The 13,251-nt window shown below is 38.6% G+C and overlaps 1 long non-coding RNA gene across 1 annotated transcript in view; it reads left to right on the top strand.

Moving 5' to 3' along the window:
• The first annotated feature begins 14 nt into the window (after nucleotides 1-14).
• Nucleotides 15-13,251, top strand: part of LOC127466872 (uncharacterized) — a 43,245-nt gene continuing 30,008 nt past the window's right edge. The window contains exons 1-3 of the long non-coding RNA XR_007902892.1: nucleotides 15-145; nucleotides 11,879-12,007; nucleotides 12,542-12,704. This is a non-coding gene — a long non-coding RNA (uncharacterized LOC127466872). The remainder of the gene's footprint in view (nucleotides 146-11,878; nucleotides 12,008-12,541; nucleotides 12,705-13,251) is intronic.

Raw genomic sequence — 13,251 nt, 5'->3', positions numbered from 1 at the left:
AAAGGGGGGGAAAAAGTGGTTTCTCCACGCGGGCCTAACTCCAGGAGCGGGAGCCTAGCGGAGGTGGCCACGGGAGCAGACATACGGTGTTGTCAGCAGCGCCGGCCTGAGAGCGGCCTGTCCGGCGGGGCGGGGACTGCTTAGGGTGGGCCTGAGATGTGAGCCGGGCTTTCAGCGTGTTTGTGGAAATGCGAGCTGCCTTTGGAGCCGCCGTTGCGGGAAACCGAAATGAAATTTAAAGTGCAAGCGAGTTATGAGGTCACTAGTGTCTCCATTTAGCAGCACCGCTGTTACACGGCGAGGAGCAAACCAAATCTCTATGTACGTGAGACCAGAGCTGCACAGAGTTAGAGGCCTTTTCGGCTGTTCCATGCAGTTGGCTTGTCTGTGGCGATGGCGGAGAGCACTGCACAGGGAGTGCTCCCGCCCCAGGGCAAGGAGAGGCAGTCTCAGCCATCAGTGCACAGCAGTCCCCCCGCGGGACAGCAGCAGGAGACTGCGAGCTGCCCAACACCGGGAAAGGCGTCCATGCTGCTCAGGCTGTGTCATTGTCCTTCCATATTTCTTGCATAACCACTATTTTCACTGACACCAAGTATCACGCTGTGACTCTGCCTGCCAGAAGTCACGGGAAAATCTTGCTGGCACAGTTGGTGTCATGCTGGGTGCAATTTAAATAGTGCGAACAAATATTTTGCAAGGTACTGGCATAGTAAGTTGTAACAGCACGTTTATGGAGGGATAAGTCCGTGGCTTCAGTTTTACTGGTCCTTTTGTCTGAGATGAGAAACTAGGCGCAGGATTCATTTTGCTTAGACGTCTGAGGTTCGCTGTTGAAGTCTGGCCTTGGAGCCTTCATAGGCAGCAAGACGCGCTCCTCAAATTGTTGTGAAGCTCTTCCTAAAACATACATCTAAACCGAGTTCGCTCATTACGCACAGGAGGGAGATGCCTGTCTTCCTCCACAGCCAAAGAAGACAGCAAGGAAAATTGCTTAGCCATATCCTCGATTTAGACATATTTCTGTGGAATGAATAGTGTATTGGAAGGATAGGGAAAAACGTGAGAGCAATTGTGGGGGCTATTTTTATGAAAATTATATAGAAACAGGCTACCATAGGGACCATCAAGAAAAAGAACTGAGAACTTAAAACTGGATTCCTCCTACCTAACCTTGAATGTATCTGAAGTGCTTTAATTATGTATATAGTCTACAGGCAACGGAGATTCCCTTTCAGCTAAAGTCTGAATCTGTCTTTGGACTGGCCAAATTGGGCATTGTAGTTAAGATCCAAAAGTGCAATATAATGGTGGACCTTCGCTTCTGTGTATGACTTGAATTCAAGCCACAGTTGCCAGATATTCATATAAATGCAGAACAGTTGTAAGCATATAGATATTTCCAGATTGCGGGCTCTGTTTTGAGTCTTCAGTAAAAGAAATTTTATAAGGACCCTTTTCTTTGGAGATGTATGTACACATGCACAACATGTGCATTAATATTTTCTATACCTAATTGCTATTGAAGTAACAATTCAGATTTATTTTTTTTCTGCAGAAATCAATTTTCTTTAGACAGCTAATAGATTAAGTTAAATCTTCTTTTAAAAATGTAGTAGCTGATTCGTTTTACGATACATGCACAAACCTCTTGCAGTTAACTGAGCACTAATGTTATTAGCATCTGTTTTATGCAATAGGGATGATGCTGAAAAATAAAGTTGATATCACTTATTTTACTGCAGTACTCCTGAGTTCACTGATTTCAGATCCACCACAGTAACAGAAATGCTTTTGTTTCATCGTTGCAGGTATATAAAAAAGGTGTGAAGCTTTTTGTAGCTTTAATGATAGTGAAAGTTTAAATAAACCTTTTCGTAATTATTATAATATGGATTTATGGCTATATTTCATTGACACAAAGCAAAGCAAATAAGCCTTTCTTATGAAGGCCATGCACAGAATTGCATCGATTCCCTCTGGGAATATTAGTTACCCTGTCTTTACTGGGGACAATAAAAGCAAATGATGAGGTTATTAATCCTGTCAAAATGAATCAATGCTGTCTACAAGACATAAAGTACATTATGAAATTTTGTATTCTAATATTAATGTAATAATATTATAGTTATAGTATGTGGATTTTTTTGACCACATCAAGTATTTTTAGCAGTTCATAGAAAATTCATAGAAAGAATGTGTAAGGCAAAATAGAGAAGAACAAAGTTCGCAAGAGGCTTGGTTTATCAGAAAACTTTTCCTTTGGCATAAAAAGTGAATTAGAGGAATTCTGATGTGCATAGTATATTTTCCATTCACTCAGAAAGAGCAGTGCCACACCTTTTTAATCTGTGAATTGAATCTAGCTGATATTTAGAGGGCAGTTGGACTGTGTGCAGACTATATGTTTTTGATATAGGGAATTTATTAACATAAAGGCAGGAAATAGTGGTGTAACCACTGTTATGATGAAAAAGTAGAAATGATGCAGGTGGAAATGAGTAAATAATTGTGTAATAGGATGTCTGAAAATAGTTTGTAAACGGAATGAAATGGAGTATAAATTACATTTTTAAATGGTTCTTTCATTCCATATTTGTCATATTATCTTCATAACTTGCTGGTCACCTTTTCCTACCAAACAGATGAGTTTGTGAATTTAAAAGGTTTAGCTGTCAGGTTTTGCTCATTAATGTGCTTACTTTGATTTTAGCAATCAAAAAGGTTCCCTCACATCTCATTTGCTTTTTACTGTGCTGATATTCAAAATTTAAGTAATAATTTTGATTTGGCAATTCAGAAGGATTACTCTGAGGAAGGAACAGGTGTCTAATAACCCCTTCCTTTATCAGAGAAAGCTGGCAGGATAAAGCCCAAGCTTTTTCTAAATGATAACTGATTATTGGACTTACATTGGAGGGATTTTCACCCTGGCTATGTGTGCCATGGGCAGCTTTGGCTTTTTTCCTTTTCACTGTCCCTTTTTAATACACAGTATAAATAACAGAATGGTTCACTTTTCACTGTACTCTTTTCTTTGTTCCTGTCACATTGCATGGTGGCTGTGCTAGTGGGAGGGTGCTTAGCTCAACCTTACACAACCTTTTCTGCATAATTGGTTCAGTTAGGAAACAGCATACTTTCAATTAGTTAGTGTGATTACCTACCTAACTGTAGATAGGAGAGATTTGGTATTCATTTGGTTCTTTCTTGGCAGTGAATATTCATATCAATAATAAAGTCTTCTCTGAGCCAAATATTTATAGACACAGGGTATGAAACAGCACATGTATATGGAAAGTCTCACAAACAAATCCTAAATGCATCAGCAGCTGCCTTGTTCGTATGCTTTATGCACCTGGTTCAGACAGGTATTTATAAAATTATATTCAGTATCAGTTTTTTTACTGTTTTAAGTAACTCTTTTTCGTTAATACACTTTTAGTGGTAATGAATTTTTCTAAGCTTAAAGTATTAAGTTCAATTTATATTCTTTCTTGGCAAAGACAGCTTAAAAGACTAAATGTAGTGAAATGTTTAAATGAGCCAATTCCCACATTGTTTTTGACCAAATCCCTTTTAATCTTTTCTGAGGTTAAACATAGTATACAGAATTTAAAGTGACCATTTGTTTGACCTGATCTTTGAACATAATTCAGGGGAAGAGGCATGTATTCCTGCAGGTTTCAGTCATATGACCAGTGAAAAATCAGATGTTTGTATCTGTATTTGTAGAACACATTGAAAAGAACAAAAGCCACTGTAAATACCCATATTTTGTCATTCCACTGAATATTTTGATTAATGCTAAATAGAAGACCAATTTGTCAGTAAGAGCATAGCATGTCATGCTGAGACACTGCAAGCATTAAGTATATCTTACTCTGATATACTGAGCTGTCATGGAACAGAGCATTGAAGTAGTATATAAAATTTTTATTTGTAGTGAGCCAGAAGTCCTTGTAAAATACTGCAAACAATATAAAATATATGCTATTGCATAAATAAACAAGCATTTATGTGATCAAATGCAACAGAGAAACTTTTAAGGTCAAAATCCAATGCCAAGCAAAGACTTCAGTAGCATTTAAGATCAGAGAAAGAAAATAAAAGCCCATAAAGATAGAAAGGAAGTACAGATTTATTTTGAATATAATTTCAAAATGCAGTATTGACAAATATGCAAATAAAAAGAACACCAGACATTTTCATCCCCAGAAAACTTCACAGTAGTATATTTTCATAGTTCGATGTGATCTTTATTAGGCCTATGTTGTAGTTGAGCTGTCATTGATCCCATCCTGAAATAGGGAACTGAGATTCTGCATATTCTTGGCAGGCACTGAAACATCAGCAGAAGTGCCAGCTCAGGGCACAGGGTAGATTCAGGTACTAAAGGTGCTGAAAGTCTATTGCCATAAAATGGAAGAGTACTTCATACAAATACAGCATTCTGTATTTCACATAGGAGGGGGAATTTTAATGGAAATGAAGGAACCAGGTTTCAAGCCTGCCTGCCTGGCTCTCTGTCATCTCTTCACCCCTGAAATTGCCCCTTTGATCCATGTGGTTTCCATCACTTTAAAGGGGAAGAGGCTTTTGACTGTAGTTTCTCTCCCATCCTCCTTGGGCTGCTTTCAGCCTTGAATGAGAATAGAAACTTTGGATCACTGGTTTGCCTTCTCTCACATCGCTTCACAGGTGACCACATGTTCCTTATTTCGAAATACAAATAGTAATTGGGTTGTTCTCTCATCCATCTGCAAAGCTGTTTTGGAGTCAGTCTATCTAGATTATTTCATCTGATTTACAGACCGACTTAATTAATGAGCATTAGTGTTTGTGTCACCGTAACACTTTAGTTGAATTAGTCTACTACAGAATCAGTGTGGCCTAAAAAGATGTAATATTTGTGAAAAGTGTTAGTATGACGCAAGGATGCTTCAGATAAGATATTTCTGGTAAAGATGAGAGGGTTGATGCTGCAGAAAATGGTTAATGAAAGACAATGGTTATCAGAATCATGCACAATTCTAACTGTCCAAGCTTAAAAAAAAAAAAAAAAAGGAAAAATATCCTGTAAGACCTGTAGGTACATGTTATGAGGACAAGGGAATGGAGGGTCTGTTTTACAAAAAGGATCTGTCTTTGCTTTTAAAAGTCTGAAATATTATTGAGCCTTTAATCAGAAATTAAAAATATGACATATAAAAAAAAGGTATAATTAAGTTGGAGACAAATTTGGCAAAAAAAATCCCCAAACAACCAGAATAGCGAGGTTCTGTAACTACCTCAAGATGTGAATGATGAGGCAAACAACTGAACTGGTTTTCAATTGGAATTTTCTAGGGGAAATGAAACTCAGTTGTCTAAACTATCCAGGGTCAGGATCACCACAGGAGATGTGTCCTGCGTGGTAACCTGCCAAGTCGCAGTAGCCCAAATGTTTCTGCTTGTGTTCTTGCATACTATTTGCTAATCCATTTCCTGACTGCTTTTACCAAAATCTGTTTACATGTGTAAGTTAAATAACCACTTTGGCTTTTCTTTTGTGAACTGAACAATAAAATTATTTGAAAAAGTGAATTTTAACATCTTTCTAGAAAACTAATTAAACAGACTCAAATAAAAGTATTTTTGGAGAAAGCCTTCAAAGAGTGAATTTTGTATTATTTTTTTGTTTGTTTCAACTTAGAGCAGCATCAAGCCTCTGAAATTATAGGCATACTCAAGCAGAACAACTGTTCTATTTTAGCTCAACATATTAACATATGAAACTTGCTTTCTTGGTGTCTCTGAACATATATTCCCAATGAAAATGGCTATATAGATAACAGAGTTCAGAAAATAGATGTTTTATGCAACCTTCATCCTATCTGACTTAAAATCTGAGAAGTTGTCTAAGTTTAAACACTGAGTTTTATAGTCAGCGAAGTGACTCAAGTGTCAGCAGAGAGTGATTCATCTTGTCTAAAACACCAGATTTAGGATGAGATGAATTATCTTCTGAAGGTGCTCATTTGTTCTCTTCATACATATAGGGCTTAAGATTACTCGTTTTGAAGTAGTCAGCTAACTTCCAGCTGACTGGAGTTGGTGATATTAATCTTCCCTTTTGTAATTGGAATGTGGACTTCTGCAGATGTGCTAACAGGCTCTTGAGCTTTTCATCAAACCTGCAATGACACTGAACACTCAGATTTAGCTTACAGATGGTAGATGTTTCTGCTGGTCGTTTGGTATTCCCTCCAAAGCAGTATCACAGGAAATGATTCAAGTTTGTCCATTACTCAGCCATGAGACTACACAATAAAACTGCTTAGAACAGCTTAAATGCATTTTGGAGAAAGAAGATATGTATTGAGTTTGATTATTCATCACTCATGGAGACTGTCACCCCAGGTGAAATTGGGAAGTGTCTATTTAATTTGTAACCAGTATCTCCATGTGATTTTACTTGAGTTTGCTGTGAGGTCAGCATGGGCAGAAGGAGCATGTGGTGGTAATGGTGTTAATGAGCTAAGTGAGCTGTGGCCATGAGGCGCTTGTGGTCATGTTTCATTTTACAAGAACGAACCTGCTGGTGGAAGGTCTTGCACAAGAGTGGGAGATGATTGTGCCTGGCTCCTGCTTGCTTTTTAACTGGCATTTCAGGAGTGCAGTGACTGGAGTGCTGCAAACAAGAGCCACAAACAGAGGCTTGGCAGTTAACTTCCATGGCAATCGAGTAAGCAATAGTTGTCCCTAATGTTCAGCAAAACTTGAGCTTAGCTCCAGAATTATGAGTTTTTGCTCTCTATCTATATTTTTTAATTTGTTTTTTTTTTTTTTAAGAAATATGTTTTGAGTTCTTTATTTGCCTTTTTGTTTTACAGCCTTTTTGGTTCACTCCTTATGTTTACTCAGAAACCATGAAATTGGAGTTATGGAGGTTGATATTATTCCAAGAATAAAAAATGAAACACATGGAATTAAGGTCTAAGTAATTTACCAGATTTCATGTAATTCATGGTTCTGGACTGTAAAAATAAAAACAGCAGAGGAACTCCAGACTACTTTTTAAAGACTGCTTTTTGAAGACATTTTCCTCCATCTCAGTGGCAGGTGTTGTCACAGGATTGTTAAGATTGGAAGAAACCTCTTGAGGTCATCTGGTTTGACCATTCTTAGAATAAAAAGATTTTTTCTTCTCTTTGGATGGAATCCCTTGTATTACAGTTTATCCTAAGAGTGGGCACCACTGAGAACAGCCTGACTCCCTTTTCTTCATTCCCTCCCTTCAGATATTTATATACACTGATTAGATCCTCCTGAAGGAGGCTGTGACCCCATGGGAAGCCCAAGGTGGAGCAGGCTCCTGTCAGGACCTGTGGACCCATGAAAAGAAGAGCCCACGCTGGAGCAGGTTTGCTGGCAGGACTTGTGACCCCATGGAGGACCCACACTGTCACAGTCTGTTCCTGAAGGACTGCACCCCATGGGAAGGACCCACACTAGAGCAGTTTGTGAAGAACTGTAGCCTGTGGGAAGGACTTACATTGGAGAAGTTCACAGAGTTCATGTCTCTCGTGGGAGGGGCCCTACACTGGAGCAGGGGAAGAGTGTGAAGAATCCTCCCTGGAGGAAGAAGGAGCAGCGGAGACAACATGTGATGAACTGACCACAGCCCACATTTCCCCTGCCCCGAGCCACTGACAGGGAGGAAGTAGAGAATTTAGGACTAAAGTCAAGTTGAGAAAGAAGGGACGGGGGGGGGTGGGGGGGTGGGAAGGGTTTTAAGATTTGTTTTTATTTCTCATTATCCTACTCTGATTTGATTGGTAATAAATTAAACTAATTGCCTCAAGTCACGTCTGGTTTTCCCATGATGGTAACTGCTGAGTGATCTCTCCCTGTCCTTATCTTGACCCCTGAGCCTTTTGTTATATTTCCTCTCCCCTGTCCAGCTGCAGAAGGGAGTGATAGAGTGGCTCAGTGGGCACCTGGTATGCAGCCAAGGTCAACCCACCATAATGTGGAGGTAAAAATCATGTTGTGGGAGAAGTCTTAGGGAATGGAGTTTTAAAAAATGGAGAAAAAATGGAGTTCACAAAATCCTAATTATATAGTCAAAATTTGATATTTCAATTCAAGTGCTGTATAATAAACTCAGATCTGTTTGCTGCAGATTTCAAATCTCAGAAATCAGCTATGACTTCTTTAAACCTTTCTTCCTCTCCTTGCAACAAATTTTATTTAATGAAATCAGGAATCTAGATTTTTAAAGCCAGGCATTCTAGTTCCATGTAGTAAAAAACCTTATGAAATGAAGTATGAAATACCCAATGAGGGAAAATATGTGTACCAATGAATTAAATATGCTTGTATAAAACTCTGATTATTCTGCAATGGGCTATGAGGTGTGTATGTTACATGACAAGAATGCAGCTTTCAGGTTGCTGAGGCAATAATCTTTTAAAAGATTGGAAAGCAGAATGCACAGAAATAAAAGTCACGTTTTATAACTGTTGAACCGATAGCATCATGGTTGGTTTATAAATAAGTTCCATTACTTTACTCCTGGATTTTGTGCAGAAGAATGGTGTAAAATAAATGCCAATGAATTAGAGTAGCTGCAGCATAACACTGATAGTACAGCTTTTCATTCCAAGACATTTCAGAAACTCACAGATCTGTTTTATAGAAAATAAATTCACAATAGTGAAGACTGATTGAAAGTAGAGGAAAAAGAACACCATTTATAAATTTATAAGTTAATTCTTAAATCAGAGGAGTTATTCACTTAAACACATTTGCTTTGCTGCTTGAAGTAACATCTGGAAATTGGAGCCAAAGCTTGGATTCTCCCATTCTATAATCTAAATTGCATTGTTTATTTAAATAAAATAAAAGATCCCAGAGTGAACCTATTCCCTTTCGGGATTTTGTTTGCTGTTTTAATTTTTCTTGTGTTCTCCATAGCTAATCAGCTGCCTGAGAAGAGTAACTTCAGAGGTGACTAGTATGGCCACCAAATCAAATGGACTGATATTGTATAAGAGGAATAGGAAGGGAAATCTGAGACCACATGTGTTGGGCAAAATTTTGTATTACTATGATGAAAAGATTTACAACTCCAGAAAACAGATCATTTAAAATGCAAGATCTGTAACAGAAGTTCCTTTGGATCAAAAGGCGGAATTTGTAATTTCTGAAATGGTGTGTTTTGTCCATGCTTCCCAGCGGGACTGAATTGTTATGGATCATGCAGCGTACAGTTACACAAGATGTACAAGAGATGCTCCGCATGCAAGTGCTGTTTGTTCCCTGTTTGTACTGCACTGTCAGCAGTAGTAAAGCTGTGAGTGTTGAAGAGGCACAGCTGGCCTAGAGCAGAAAGTTGGTCACCCTTTTTTATATATTTCAGTTCTTGACAGAGTGCTTCTTGGGAATATTACACTTATCATCTCAGTTTCCCTTATGGCAAGCCCAGAAGGCACTAACGTTGTTCTCCTGTTCGTCAGTCCTCTGCTGAATAAAGAATCAAAGCAAGTATGAATATAAGAAAAGAATAACTGTGCTAAGATATTGTAATCTTTGCAAGTAGCTGGCGTGTGAGGTAAAGAACAATTAAAATGCTTTAATAGGAACATGTTAAGAAAACAGTCCTTTATGTAGCTAGTTTAAATAGGAACACGTGGGCCCACATTAAGCACAGTATTACAGGTGTAGACTTACTGAGAGGCTAATGGCTTTGTAAACCCAGACTAGGATTTGTCTCTGCCTTTCTAGCCACTTAGGCAGTTAAACCCTTTCCTTGGGGGTAGGGTGGAGGAGTGTAGGTCCGTGAAATGTCCTCACTACATAAGGTATTAATTGTCTCTCTGAAGAAAGCACAGCAATGTTTTCTTTTGTATGCCTATAGTCTTGCTGAGATTGCCTTCCAATACCTTGAAAAATGCTCTCTACCTCACTATTAACTGAAAGTCAGATGTCTTTCAGCTTCATTGAGTCAAGGGTAAGTTGCAAAGGCTAACTGCTGAAAAACCTCAGCTGTGCATCCAGCAAACACACCACAGTGGCTATTGGTTTAGTAGATTTCAACTGAAATATGAAAAATATGATAACATCAATAGCTTTTAACCACACATGGAATTATAGCTCAAAACTGTTACCTAGAGCAGCACTAAAAAATGATGTGCTGAAATAAATATGGGTCGTCTGAGTTTCTAAAGAACTAGCACATGGAATACAGTAGCACTGGCATTGCTCAGTGGAAGCAAATGAGTTTCTGAGAACACAGTCCTGATACTCCTTTCTCTGATCCTCTGAGATGCAGGGAAATGAATATTTCCTCCAGGATGCAGTCTTAGAAATACTTTCTATTTTCTCAAAAAAACATTGTAAAAAACCAAACCCACAAAGACCTTCCAAACCCCTCACCTAACACTTGAATGTATTCCATTTTAAAGCATTAAAACTTGTCTGTGTTGTAAAAAGACTTTACCACTGCTCATGACTGCTGACATTTAATTCTCCCAGGCAGCTACCTTCTGGATTTTACATTTTAATCCTATCACTGTCTGAATCATATCAAACTTCCCTGTTTCTTAGTTTTAACTCTGGAGAAAAGGACTGAATATGGAGCATCTATTATAAACAGTATTGCAATTTAAATTAAAAACTTAATAAATACCCTCTGAAGGAAATATTTTCAGTGATATTGTCTGGTCTAATAATTTTATATTTAACTAAATCTTGTTTTGCTTATTACCTGTGACAATTGTGCCTAATGTGCCGTTAACATCATGTGTTTTGTGATCCTGAAAAATGGCACAAAGGTGGGTGCTTTTCAGAAACATACCTATATCTTTAAAATTTGTTTCCCGTATGAACTGATTTTCAGGATAAATTTATCTCAGGTCATTCCAACCCATCAGCCCTTTGTCCTCTCATTCTCTCATTTGCTGATGTAATCAGAGATGTCTCTGGGATATAGTCAGCCCCTTCCTGCTACAGTTAATGTCAGTTCCTCATGTGAGTCCGCTGTGAGGCTTTGGAATTGTTACCTGTGTTTCTCACTTTCTCTTGTCCTTTCCTCAGTTGGTTTTTCATTTCTCTATCTATACTGTAAACTCCAACTTTTTTTTTTTTTACTAATATTTTTCTTTACATTTAAAAGAATTAAATGTGCACTCAGTCTAGGGCTCCATCAAATAAAGGATTAGCAAGAGACTAGGTGATCAGTGCAGGATAAGAAACTCCGTATTTTTATGCTGTTCTTGTAGAAAAGGGGTTTGATCTTAGCAGTCTACTCAATGACATGGGTTGGTAATAACTATTGGAAACACTGGTGCAAAGTGTTTCCAATAACCAATAACCTAACTCTTACACTAAAGGATATAAATAAAATAGTGAGGAACTGTAACTAGTGAATAGAAATATGTGAATGGAATGAATGGGCAGAATTTGTGAGATTTCCTTTTAAATTGATCTGGTCTGGAAGACTGTTTGCTTTCCCTAGCAGAAGAGAAAGTTGGCCTAAATATTATGGCAGATGCAACAATTTCCAATCCTTGCCCCATTTGGCAAAATTTTAAGTAGTGCATTGCCTGTGAGTCATTTCCGTACTGTTTGGCCAGTGCATTGGTGATGTGTGCAGACAGAGTTTTCCAATACAGTGCAAACTTATGCAGAATGGCTTTGTAGATTGGAATAGAATCTGAGCATGTGCATTGACTGACCATAACATTAACAGGCCAGATGTCTATATAATAATAGACATCACGAACCACCACAATGATAGATGAGGAGAAAAGGTAACTCTACCCAGATATGTGCATCAGTCATTGTCCACTCTAACTTCTTTTTATTCAGTTTGCCTCCTCTCCATTCTTAGGTGTGCCTGTTATTTAGAATGAAGAGCCATGTCCTTTAAATTTCTTTGTGGGCATTTATACACTTTGTAAGGATGCACATTATACAGCTAGCTGATCACCAAGAGACAGTGAGGAGAAGAGTGCTTCAGGTAAGTGGCATAAACAAGCAGACATATCTGTTGTGCTTCAGGGTATATATAGCCCTCAAAGTGGGATGTGACTGTCTGAAATGGGAGTGGCAATATTGTTTTTGTGTATATATATATATACATTCTTATATAGACCACATGATTTATTACATTTAGTACTCTTAAGGAGCTATTTTTCAAGAGATTAGGAGGAATTGAGAAAGATGAAAGGAAAGCTGCTCTCTCTGACATCCCATTTTCAACCAGTTCTGACAAGGAAAGTATGAGGTGATTTGTTGGCAGTTTATTAACATAAAGAGCTACCTTCCCTGTCCCATTCCTTGCAATCCCTGGGAGATATCGTATGGTACTGAATGGACGTTCTGAGAGCATGCCTGTAAAACATGTGTTAGAACCTTACCCTCTTGAGTGTCACAAATGATTATTATTAATTTCAGTAATGGTTATTTATAACACCCCTAGAAAGAAACAGGTAGAATAAGCTGATTTATCTTGTTCTCACATTTGTGAGTACACCTCTCACCTCTCATTCAGGATTCTTATTTTCTCACAGGAGGAATTAGGGTACTTAAAATAATATTTCTAACCAAAGAACCAGCATCCTACTCAGAATCAGTTTCATACCTATTTCCATCACTGTTTGGAGTTCCTGCTCTCTGAGGACACAAAACTACTCAGGACCAGGGCACAGATCCAAGTAAGGTCCAGCACAATTAACACTCATTCTAGCATGATTTGGCCCATGTCAGGTGACAGCTTTTCAGACTTCCCGGACATAGTCTGGAGAGCAGTATAGGCCAGGGAGCATTTCCATTTTGAAGGAGGTAATCCTGTGTGGTGGAAAGAAAATTAAGCAGCACAGCTTCAAGTTGCACTTTGGCACGTCTCTATGACGGTAGTCTCTGCTGCAGGCAGCAGAGGTATGAGTCCATTCATTAGAAGGGAACAGATCGCAGCCTGTGCAGTAAATAATCCCTTTAGTTTTACACAGAGAGGTCTAACCAGTCTTTAGTGCTCAGAGAATCCTCCTGTGCATGGTTCTGCAATATGACTCTTTCAGATGCAGTTTGACAAAGTAGGTGCAAGTGAGGCTTATTAACCTATTGAGCAGGAGGTATTGGGAGTTGGCTTTTTCAGCTGCCACCATCTGTGAGGATGGTGGGGCTCACTGATCAGACACTGAGCAGACACTTGTCTTCTCAAGCCTGTTCTCCACCATGCAGCATAGACACAAAACAAGGTAA

The sequence above is a fragment of the Manacus candei genome, unplaced genomic scaffold (genome assembly GCF_025592945.1).
Source record: "Manacus candei isolate 608988 ecotype Guabito, Panama unplaced genomic scaffold, ASM2559294v1 h1tg000011l, whole genome shotgun sequence".
Lineage (NCBI taxonomy): Eukaryota > Metazoa > Chordata > Aves > Passeriformes > Pipridae > Manacus > Manacus candei.
This window is presented reverse-complemented; position numbering and strand designations above follow the sequence as displayed.